The sequence below is a fragment of the Hemiscyllium ocellatum genome, chromosome 5 (genome assembly GCF_020745735.1).
Source record: "Hemiscyllium ocellatum isolate sHemOce1 chromosome 5, sHemOce1.pat.X.cur, whole genome shotgun sequence".
NCBI classification, from domain to species: Eukaryota; Metazoa; Chordata; class Chondrichthyes; order Orectolobiformes; family Hemiscylliidae; genus Hemiscyllium; species Hemiscyllium ocellatum.
In genome coordinates this window covers 79,007,623-79,017,961 of record NC_083405.1, presented here as the reverse complement: position 1 = coordinate 79,017,961, position 10,339 = coordinate 79,007,623, and the positions used below count along the sequence as shown (strand labels likewise).

The window sequence follows — 10,339 nt, the reverse complement described above, 5'->3', positions numbered from 1 at the left end:
CAGCTGAGAGGAAGATGTAAAGCATGCGGTCCTCTCCTGCCGTACCTAATATAGTCAGCTTGTCCTTCTCTGCCACTTTCAGTTTCAAGCAGGGCGCGGTGTGCTCAGAGAGCTTGGATCACTAGGGCGGGCGGTTTGTGGGATGTGACAGTGCCCGCTCTGTCAGTGACTGTCCCGAAGACAGCTAGCTGCTCTGTCTCAGTGTCTCTCTCTCTCTCCCTGCCTCCCCGCTGAAGGTGCGCCCTGCCTCCGGGATGGCTGGTCTGAAAGCTCCGCATCGCCACCCCCTTTCCTGTTGCGGTTCACCTCCATTCAACAAATAACGACAACTGGAAGTGTTTGCATATTTTACTGGGCTGATTTCCTGTGAATAAACTGCACCAGACACGTCCTATACTTTAGCACCGCACTGATAAGATCACTCCTTTTACTTAAAAAAAAACAAAATCTACTGTGAACTGTACCACACAAGACGCTGATCCGGGAGAAGTTTCTGTTTGCCAAATCAATAAGTCTCAGGACTTGGAAGATTATTGGTGATCGAGGCGGCTGCAGAGTGTTCGCTCCAGTGTATGTCTCTGCACATTGTTAAAAGGGAGGGGGGAGAGAACTGCAACTTTAAATGTGGCGACAATTCTAAGGTACTGTTTACCCGGGTAAGCGTGTTCCATGCCTTTGTTCGATATTCCCCGGTGATTTTGTGGCTGCCTCTGTGTGTGCAGTTTGTGGTGAGGGCGATTTTGTGGCAACAATTTGCCACCTTGTTCTGAGAAATTGTTTTCAACATGTCAGATTGCAGGGAGAGATTGAGAGTGGTGTGTGCGCGCTTCGAGTGACTGTAGCGGTTCGGAGCTTCTGTGGGGTGTCGCTGCCAGTTGTCGTGTCCTGGAGCCGTTTTAACTTTGTAATAGTCTAACCTGAAGGAAACACTTGACGTGAGTAAGGTCTTTGTGGACGTAATTACCTACTTAAATGCCCCTGTTTTTGGACATCCCCGCTGGCTTCCTCTTTATTTGTGTTGCCCCTGTCATGTTCGGGTTTATAACATTAATCAGTCTGTCTGAAATAACACGCTCGTTTCTCGGGCAGTATCTGTCATCACTGTAGATAGAAAAGCTGCAAGACTGTGCGTGTGTGTGTCAGGATGTGAACCAGAGGAGGATGAATTTGTAATCTTTACTGGGGATCGTGCCTCAAATCAAAGCCCGCCTTGTATATATTGAGTATTTCTTATGATCTGACGGGACTTTGTGTGAAGTTACGGGCAAGTGGACGGTACCTGTAAATATTTAGTGCTTGAGCCTTCATGAGTTGTGTGGCGTATTCGTACCTCGTTCATGAATTATTACTGACTGTTTTAAAATAAGCTACTGTCTCCACTAACTATGGAAATGTTGACCCCAGCATTTTACCTCAGCTGACCCATCATATACAGTATTTATTATACGCTAAGTGTAAAAACGGCCTCACTGGCGATCGAGTGTAATCAAATGAATCTCTGACAGTAGATTTGCCCAAACAAAAACAGGCCTCGCTAATCTAGACAATGGTACATCTAACACGTTCATCTCACCAACGATTATCTTTACTGCTGTAGGAACTCCACTCTTGGTTCCTTTTCAGAAGGGGACAGTTCTGCAGCCAGATAGCCCGAGACAGGCTCTTCCTCAGCTCGACCTGGTCCCTACCAGTTCACCTCCTGCTCCAGTCGCTTGCTTGACGCGAGCCACACTCTTACGCAGATACGACAGCTTGCTTTTTACATTCTTTTTAGCAAAACTAAACTTCTTAGACTGGAAGTCCTAATCTCATCCTCTCTGAACACTGGGAGATGCAGCAGAAAGATCACACCTTGATGCTCTGTAAGACAATTAACCTACATTTTCCATCCTGGCATAAGGGTATCAGTTGGGAGAGATTTTTCACAATGAGAGACTGCCGTAAGGTATTATCCACGAGTGACATTACCACGAGAAGGCATTTCCAAATGCCCATGACAAGACATTGTTCGGAACTAAATGTTACTCATGATGGTCAGACATTACACACAGCAACCACACATTGAGGCTTTCCCCATTGTAAGTCTTTCCCCATCAGACATGCCCATGATGAGACTATCCCTATGAGGAGCCATAGTCCACATGAACCATTGCCCATATTGAGACATTTTTGATAGTAAGGTATTGTCCTTAGTAATTCACTGCCCATAGTGAGACATTGTCCACTGCAAGGCACTGTCCAAGGTGAGATATTGCCTATCATGAGACCATCCAGAAGAAGACATTGCTCAGGATGGCCCCACAGTGAGACAGTAGGCTTAATTTTCTATTCTGCATGAATTTTAATTTCATTGAAGTCAGTGAAGGACAACATTATGCAAGGTGTTAAAAACAGTATCCCAGAAGTTGCCACCTGATTTAAAAGAAAACAAGAAATGCAAATGCTGGAAATCAGAAACAACAAATTGCTGGAAGAACATTTTGGGTCTGAAGTCAATGGGCCCAAAACATTAAGTGTTTTTTTTCTCCACTGATGCTGCCAAACCTGATGAGTTTTTCCTGCAATTTCTGACTTTGTTTCCCACCTGGCCATTTGGATTAAAGTTAATCCTACTGTGTTGCAGAGCATAAGCAGGTGTCTCAGCTAATACTTCCACTCCTTACAGGCAAGACTCCTGTATTCTCTTAGTTCTGTTGTACCTAACCTAACTCAGACAGTAATGCTAAACCAGTTTCAATATGAAATATCTATATATGCATATAGAGGTCATTCTGTTGATAGGACTGACCCAATTTACTTAAATAATTAAACATAATCTGTTAGACCACTTTTCAAGTATATTTCCTCAAAATAAGTACATCAAGTTTAACAAATATTTTTATGTAATTGCTTGGCAAGAATATCATTCCAATAAATAATTGTACTGGAAAAAGTTGACCTGTGTGCAAGAATACACTTCCAGATTATGCACATTTTTTTCTAGTGAAATTATAATAAGAGGAATTCCATCAAAGTGGTAAACATGACACTCAGAAGAGGTTTGATACATTGGTATTTTGGGGAGTACAGTTTGGAAGCCTGTATGCAAACATGGTCAACTTTGAAGATGGCCTTAGAGATATTTCAAGCCCATAAGTTCCTGTATCTGCAACAGGATCACACATATCAACATGAAGGTTTACCTCAAAACAACTTGGTAATTTTGGGTATCTTCTTACTTTCAATTTAATATACAGAATAAGTTCTTCATATAATATTAATCTATGATAGCATATTATTGGCGAACACTCATTTTGCATGCAGTACTGGCAGGGTTAGTGATTCAACCCAGGGGCCTAGATTTTTAGAGACTCAATAATAAAGTTAGGAGCTGAAGAGAGATGGCAGAGTTCAGAGAGAGAGAAACAGCAATGATAGAAATGAAAAATAATTGAAATAAGGAAAATAAAAAGTGATAATAAAGACAAACCTTTCTCACAACTTAATCAGTGAGTGGGCTAAATAGAGACAGCCACAGCTGTTAACCAAGCTTGACGTTATGAGCATTCCAAAGATCACAAAAAAAAGACTGGAGTATTTGCATTATGTCTTTACAGTCGATGTAACAAAGCAACCCATTTAGATAGGATGGAGTTCGGTATGACTGCTCAATATTTGCCCTACTCCAGCAAATAGAAAAGGATGAAATGCAGAACAGGTCTATCAGCATCTGCAAACCAGTAATGGCAGGTTAGCATTTCAGGTATTGACTCTTTGTCTGAACTAGAAACTGAAATGTAAGTGTAAGCTATAAAATGATTGATCAAAACAAAGAGAGAGAGGCAGAATAAAATCAAGTGTCACTGCGCTCATAATAATTACAAAAACACAGTTTACAGGCTTTATGGTTTCTGTAGCAGTATATAGGTAGGTGGGAAGGGATTTTTAAAAGTGACTGGATAGTCAACAAAGAATGTCTGAGGAAGTGAAATTATTTTAAAAAGGGGTACTTAAGGGTAATCTTCAAAATGGTAAAGTTTAGATGTGAGAAACGGATAGGGAAACATAAGTCAAAAATAAAGAGATCAATGTCAGTTTGGCATTAAGAGTTTGTCTGATAATCCATATGATCACACTACAGATAGAATGGAAATTTTCAGCAAAAGAAGCAACTGATCTCCATTTGGACTCTTCTGGAGAAGAGATTTCACTATGAGCAACACATGCAGTGTGCTAAATTGGGCAAAGACAATTTAAATTATCAATTCAGAGTGAAGAGTGATTGGGGTATAAAATGGTGAATCCATCTGCTTTGGTTCCATGGGAAACTGGAAAGGAGGACAGCCATAAATTGAGATGACAGAAAAAAAGACAAGAATATCAGGGAGCAAACAGTTCCTCTGGGAAGTAGAGAGGGGAGGGAAACATGTTTGCTGATTGTATCTTGTAGCTGTGAAAAATAATGAAAGATGATCTAGGAGCTGTTTAAATCCCACAATCTGGAAATGTGGTGAATGTGGTCAAAGAGTCTGTTTATTACAAATAGGTTAAACTCTTGGCTGAAGCAAAAGAAAAGCAATTCAGAGTATCTGCTGCATAAAGCAAGTTATCAGGGTATACACAACAGTAAGTGAGGGAAGTCAGTGGGGATTTTCAGAAAAGGTTTGTGAAAAAATATAGTCATATGTCCAAATTTGAGCATTATGAACATTCAAATCCACAATTTTTCAAAATTAGTACTTGGATTGCTAAATCAAACTTAATTCATGCAGTATAATGTTAGACTAGTTGCTACATTTCGGAATATATTCACTGTTTGAATTCAATTAATGAAAAGAGCCCTTTAATTGCACGCAGGAATTCAACTGTGCCTCAGAACTTGAAATACATTTGTTTATTAGTAGAACTTACACAGTAGAATGAACTGCTTATGCAGATAAATTGACATTTCTTTGGATATTGATCAATAACATGCTGTTGTTAAACCTGGAACATTGAGTTCGGGAGATATTATGCCAGTATCAGGTTTTCTAATTACAATCTTCTACAGAGAAATATATAAAGCAACACATAAATACCATACCGGAGTTCCAATTGTTTCACTCCTTATCGTGTTGTGCAGATTTTTGGCATAATTTCTATATTGTATCAATAAAGGGATGATAGATAACTGTTGAATTCAAATTAATTTCTTATTATCTTGATGATTTAGCATCCATGACAAGGATCATAATTAATTTTTAAATCTGATTAAAAATATTTCCAATTTTTTTGATGTTACATTATTGCAAACCATTGTCAATGTACAAGTTGCAATCATTTAATATCAATGCTCTATTTTGTGAATCTAGCTTCTGATCTAAAATGACCATATGCACACTAACTGTGGGTAAGCATTAAAATAAATTAAAACCTTGGATCTGGAACAGCTTCTATTCAGATCCTTTGGATATCTATTCCAGATGTTATAAACTGGTTGTTTATTGGGAAAGATTCTTGACATGGCAATTGGGGATTTAGATGCATAAAAGGTTTAGAATTTCAATATACATTTCCCCAACCAGGATTGAACTTTTAAAGGTTGTCTTCTTTACTCCTATATGCAAGGATGTGAACTTTGTTAACAAAGTGGATACAAAGAACAGTACAGCACAGGAACAAGCAATTCAGCCAACCAAAGATCGTGCCAACACATGATGCTTTTCTATATCTTCCAAAACTGAAACAAACCAATAAATATATCAGAAAATTAATAATTAAGATGAAGGTGGACTGAGTGATGCAGCTATTTGGCATGCCACCTGTTCAGTCTTTGAGATTTATGTTCAAAATTTGGCCAGAATGATGAGATTAAGATTTCCTCCTTCCACTGAATTGCAAAAGTCATATGTAAATGAGCTTGAACAGTCTCAAACTGGCAAATGCGGTAACTGATGGATATGGAATCACAATTTGATAATGTGCGAGCAGGGTCACTTGGTAAGACCATCAGAGGACAAAGGTAGAAAATGAAGCTATTGCAAAATGGTAAATCAGTAGAAAGCGGATTCTCTGGTTGGAAGGAGTGATAGTCAGGATAAGTGTAGAGGAAACTTTAGTTTTGCTTCTTGTGTACAACTGACCTTGGAGTGGTTGATGTTGACACCAAGCTTTGTATTCTCCAATACTGATATTCCTTGCGCAAATGAGCATAACACCTCCCCCCCCCCCCCCCCAAACACCCCACTTGCCCATGAGAAGAAACACAAAATACAATCATTTTTCATTCTGGTTGAATGTGCAAAATGTAAGTGTGACAGAAGGTGTATTCATTTTTAACAGAGGCCATGTCTGTTGTGTTTAAGTTTGCAGTGGTCCAGGTTTGACAACTTAATTCTTCTAAATTCAGTTTTTTGTTTAAATCAAAATCAGTTCAATTAAAAATTGTGTACTGACTGTTAATCTGAACAAGAGCAGATTAATACATCCATTTATTTATATGTAAATTAGGAGAATTAACCATGGGGAAATGCAGGGTTACAGTGATAGAGTAGGGGACGCATCTGGGTGGGATGCTCTTCAGAGGGTCAGTGTAGACTTGATGGGCTGAATGGCCTGCTTCCACACTTTAGGAATTCTATGATTCTCTGATTTAGCCTCCTGCAATCCAGTGAAAATGTTTAGGTGGGTTGGCAGGATTAAGTGGAAAGAGGTAATGGAATTCCACTTTTATTTAGTTTAATGGCCCCTGAATAGAGATGTGCAAGCAAAGCTGTGAAATTCTTAAAGAAATAAATGGGTTCTGAATTTCTTTTTGGAGGGTGGGGAGAGAGATTGATAGAATGGGCAGAATGGTCTTCCTCATCCATAATTATATATAATTAACAAAAATCTAGATTGAAAGATGGGATTTTTACCTGATTTTGGGTGGAAAAGTAGTGTAAGCAGGACTAATTCTTTTCCTGAAACACTTTTCAAGAGCATTTTTTTCTTTGTACAGCACTTTAACCACAAGACGATTGACTATATACTTACTGATGCTCTTCTTATTGCTAATCAGACAAAAGGATTGTCATACTGTCATCTGCACAGCTTCTTCACTCTAATATTAGCTCTACTGAAATGGTGGGCAATATGATATATCACATTTGCAATATTTGGCTTGTTAAATATCCTTGGGTTGAGCAACTTAATACTGAAAAAGGATATATATATGTTACTCATTGTGACCTGACTGAAAAATGAAGCATGTCTCAGGAAGAAGTACTATTAATGTCAGCACTGTTAAAATCTCAGGATTTTTATTCAACAGGAACTTTTGTCAAATAAATGAGTTGAATATGTCTTCAAGTGTAGGTTGTGTTCCTATTATGATTTTTGTAGTTTGGTTGTTCTGATTCCCAGTGAATGGCTGAGCAATAGAAGCCAAGAATATTGGAGAATTAATCCAGCTCTCTGCTGAATTAGCTCATTTTAGTAGGAATGATAGTGATGCTGCTACAACTGACTACTTTAACATCTCAGCATATGAAGGTGAAAATCAGTTAGCATACTCAAAGCAGAACACTCCTTATTGAGTTCTGTGAGAAGTACTTCCCTGTGTTCATGGAACGAAGTTGACCGTGATGACTCTATTGTTGAATAGCCTACTGACACATAAGCTTCCTAAATTCTTGACAGGTGAAACTCACAAAAAAAAGCTATCCTTGCAAAAAGTGCATGCACTTAGGAAGATGGCAAAGCAAAATCAAGGATGACAGCAAAATCGTTTAAGTATTCTATTTGAATTTCTCAAGAGAGATGCTCTGAAATTATTTATCTGTGTAAATTATTGCCACCCATTTTGGAATTTATTCATCAATGCAATCTAAGTGAGATCTTTGAACATCCTGGGGTCCTTTTTTGGAAAATGTCATTGTATTCATATTTATATCCACAGCATATTTTAATTTCACTAAAATACAAGTTGTGGAGTGGGTCACTTCTTTAAAAACTATTGTTAGCAATTGTTCAGCGTATTTGCACACAAGTATGATGGTGTCTTTGCTCAGTTTTCACACTTGGGTACTTTGTAGGCCTGAACTGAATGTTTTCCCTTTTTGCTTCAGCACAACAGGTGCCAGTTGAAGGCTATCTCTCACTGGCGTTAAAAGATGTATTAGGTGACATAATTCAGCATCCTTGTGATGCCAAGTTCATCTACTGCCTTTACAGCTAAAGCCACTTAATTGTACCTCAACAGAATTGCTGTCTCCACCTCACCTCTTCCACTGCTGAAAACCCAGCCCATATTTTCATCACCTCCAGATTCAACTTCTCCAAGAAGCATTTGATGGCTTCAATTTTTTTGAAGTTTCAAATTATACAAAATGATAAAACCCACCTTCTATTAACTTACACGTTCTCACTACCCTGTCCTCTCCATTATAATTACCATACCTCAACTTGTCAATTCCAAACTTCTTGGCCTTGGTTTCAGATCTCATTATGGCATCACCATATCTTGCCTTATTGACTGTCTCCTCCTTTGCACCTTCTATTCCTCTATCACCAGATTGCTCCTCATCCTCACATACTATCACTGGCTATGATTAACTCAATCTCTAAGGTCCTATCTCCTGGAATTTTCTGCCACCATATTGTGAGATTAACTAATACAGGTAAGAGATTGGAGTACGTACACCTAATTTCTTATATTCCTTTAAAAACCTTAATAGTAAATATTAGACAGTCATTCTACTGAACATTGCCTGTAAATCAAGTTGATACATGTCTCAAAATTGTTATTGATTTATGTTTTGAAAATACTTGTTCAAGAAAGTCAGATATAATTCCATCTCCGTGTGACACTCTTAATTTTTACTGAGCACAATAGAATTCCTCAAATTAGATTATTTTGAGTTGTGCATTAATGTTGCAAAATTATTCCTTTTCAAGGAAGCAGTGAGGGGTGAAAGCATCCATCCATCTTGAGAGAGGATGGCCTGCACCAGAGGGCTTGCCATTTTTGGTTTGAACATTATCTGTTGTAGCTAGAGGAGCTAATTCATGGGTGGCAATCTCAACCAAAAGTGCCACAGATAAATAGCATTGGCCTAAGATTGACTGATGTTTGTTTTCTTTGTGGTGTGCTCTCTTTTCTGTTACCAGCTTTCCTTCTTCCTTTGTCCTTTGCTTTATCCATGTCCTTGCTGACTGCTTGTCACCAGGCACTGTGGTCACCAATGTGGACTTACCTTGTATCAACTTCAATCCCATTCAACTTGATTTCTCACTTACAGACTTCTTTGAATCTTTGTACAGACATGAGTGGTGTTGGTTTCACGCCGGTTGTAAGTTGACCGCAGAGCATGTCTTTGAGGATATGGCTATCATACATTTAGTTCACATGACCCAGCTAATAAAGTCATCACTGACTCAAGCAGGGTGAACATCTTGGAATACTTGCATGCTGAATTACTTCCACATTCAGCATTCTGTCTCACAAGGAGGTATACAATATTTGATTAAGGCAACAGAGATAGAGGCTGCTCAACCATTGTTCTTGGCTCTTTAAGCTTTAAATGGTTAGTTTTTAAGTTAATTTAAATTTAGTTTGAATCCACATCAGTAAATATATGTGCCTTATATGTAACCTTTGGAATTAAATACAACATAAATGTAAGTGCACAGTGAGTTGAGTGCTTATAAGGAGTGAAATAGTTCCACTCCAAATATAATGACACTTTTCAGAATGTTAGGGGTTAAAGTTTGCAATTGGCTGATGCCCATAGTGCAGGCTGGATGCTCTGTTAGATCGGGCCTGAGGCATGACTTGTTTAGGTGTAATTATTTCCTGTCTCCACTAAATGGTGTTTTGTCTCTTTGTAAATACCTAGTTTTCTGTCTCTCAGGTGTAATGACTCCTTCTTTTTCCTTTGCCTACATAGGTTAAGGTGGTCAAAGAGTGCCAATTTTCCATGTTCTATATTTTGTTTGTGATGAAGCATATCCTAATTTATGTTCCAAATGTAGTCCCCTAAGAAATTGAAGATCAATTGCCTTAACACAACAGTTACTTACATCGTATACAATCCCACCAAATATACTCCTTAACACTATTTTATTCTATACCCATTGAAATAAATGGTTGTTCAAAGATCATATTTTAAAGCAGAAAAATATCTTTGTTGAGATATTCAAAAACTTAAGTGAATAGTGCTGAATATTGTTGCTAATTAGCAACAAATAGAACATATGTCCACACTTCTCTAATAAAAAAGGTCACCTACATAACTCAATCATGACTTAATTGTCCATAAGATCTAGAATATTATAACTTTTGGAATATTTTAATGCATTGCCAGTGCATTCATTTATTCTACATGTGTGATTTTGGTTT

At 38.2% G+C, this 10,339-nt stretch overlaps 1 protein-coding gene across 5 annotated transcripts in view; it reads left to right on the top strand.

The window, feature by feature from the left end:
- The first annotated feature begins 405 nt into the window (after positions 1-405).
- LOC132815753 (DNA-binding protein SATB1-like) overlaps positions 406-10,339 on the top strand; it is a 130,330-nt gene continuing 120,396 nt past the window's right edge. For 2 of the 5 annotated variants that reach the window (XM_060824896.1, XM_060824895.1), the window contains exon 1: positions 407-641. The gene's annotated coding sequence lies outside the window, so the exon portion shown is untranslated. Of the gene's footprint in view, positions 657-899; positions 936-10,339 lie in introns of those variants that run through there. The other 3 variants (XM_060824889.1, XM_060824890.1, XM_060824891.1) reach the window with 3 other exon arrangements.